Here is a 1,846-nt window from a genome sequence, read left to right as displayed (position 1 = left end):
GTTAGCCGAGCACAAGTGTCTTAGGGGCTGTATTGCTGTGAAGGGACACTGTGACTATGACAGCTCTTATAAAGGAAAGCATTTAGTTGGGGCTGGCTTACAGTTCAGAGCTTTAGTCCATTATCATCATGGTGGGAAGCATGGCAGCACGCAGGCAGACAGAGTGCTGGAGAGGGACCTGAGAGTTTTACATCAGGATCTGAAGGCAGCAGGGAGAGAGAGAGTGACACTGGGCCTGGCTTGAGCATCTGAGACCTCAAAGCCTACGCCCTGTGACACATTTCCCTCAACTAGGCCATACCGCCTCCAACAAGGCCACACCTTTAATAAAGCCACTTCCTATGGGCCTATGGGGGCCATTTTCTCCCAAACCACAAACGGCAAGTGCACAGGAGGGAGATGTGACCTGGAAGTTCTGTTTTTGTGAGTGTGGGCTGTCCTAATTAGGAACCATTACATGCAATTGATAGTTGCCAGTTTTCCCCCCAATACATACAAACTGGTCTTTATTCATTCTCAGATGACAAGCTGTCCCAAGATGATAAAGAAAATTGGGAGTCAATCTGGGAGTCAGTCTCGCCAACAGCCATTTCTTCAACCATCCCATCAACAGCTCTTCATGTCTTGAGCTACTTTTCCAGAGAGGCAATGCTGAGATCATCAGAAAGGTTTTCTGAGAAGACAGGTTTGGACTTCTGGATCTGCTCCAGTCGATTTAAGATGAATTGGCTTTGTACCAATGAAGTGCTCAATACAGTTCACAAAACCCGCCTCAGTCTGACTTTCCAACTTTGGCCCAGGCTTATCCATGTACTTCTCCCAGCAAAGTTCAGTCATCTGGTGCACCAGCTTCTGGAAGCACTGTTTCTGTGTCTCCACCTGGATGAAATGCTGCAACCGAGGGTCCATGGCACCCAAACCTGAGCCCAAAGAAGAGGAGAAAGGCGGAGGAGGAGGAAGAGAGAGGAGGAAGAGGAGGAAGAAGAGGAGGAAGAGGAGGAAGAAGAGGAGGAAGAAGAGGAAGAAGAATCCATCCTGGCACAACCATGTGGGCTGAAGCCTAGTTGGCAGTTTTTAACAACAGAGGTATCATCTAAGACTTATTGAGTATTCTATGTGCATTTAAAGAAGATTCTGTAGTAAGTGCTTTAAAAGACCTCCAGTTAATAAGATTATTAGCACTATTGTTATTTATATAACTATCCTTACATGAAATTAATTTACTGCCAGAATAATTTTGGCTATCTTGTCATCATTATGAGAAGTAATTATATATATAATATAATCAGTTATATTATATTGTTTATATATAATTAGTTATATAACATATTATTCTAAAAATATCTAAACCTGATGTGTACTGGCATGCTGTGCTGTTGGTGTGGGGGTATAGAATTGTATCCAGCAAACAAGGTTCTGTTGAGAAACCCACAGTCTATTGTTACCATTACAAATGTACAAGTTACGTTTGAGCAGAGTCAAACATTTTTGTTCCGAGAGCCCTATGTGTCTCCTCCTTGTTTTTTTTTTTTTTTTTTAAACAAACTACCATTAAATAATAAATAAAAATAAATAAAGCTACCATTAAAAAACCAAAGCATCATTACACAGCATCTCTTACAATAAGATGTTTAAATGTGCTTAAAAGGATAGTGCTAGGTACAGTTATGTGACCATTTTCCAAGTGGCCTTTGGACCCCCAAGGTTTCCTCAAAGGAAAGGATAGTTTAAGGGCTTTGGTCTGTGGGGAGCATGCACTGAGTGGAGAGGCATGCAGATGGGGTCCTTCTTGCTCCTCAGGGGACACAGGTCCTTCGAAGCCATAATTTATAAGGTCAGACATAAT

At 42.4% G+C, this 1,846-nt stretch overlaps 1 pseudogene; it reads right to left on the bottom strand.

The window, feature by feature from the left end:
* Positions 1-580: 580 nt before the first annotated feature.
* On the bottom strand, positions 581-933 carry LOC127201591 (mitochondrial import inner membrane translocase subunit Tim8 A-like; annotated as a pseudogene).
* Between the last annotated feature and the right edge of the window lie 913 nt (positions 934-1,846).

The sequence above is a fragment of the Acomys russatus genome, chromosome 17, assembly GCF_903995435.1.
Source record: "Acomys russatus chromosome 17, mAcoRus1.1, whole genome shotgun sequence".
Classification (NCBI taxonomy): Eukaryota; Metazoa; Chordata; class Mammalia; order Rodentia; family Muridae; genus Acomys; species Acomys russatus.
Note: the sequence above shows the minus strand (reverse complement) of the source record. Positions and strands in the feature narration are given on the sequence as shown.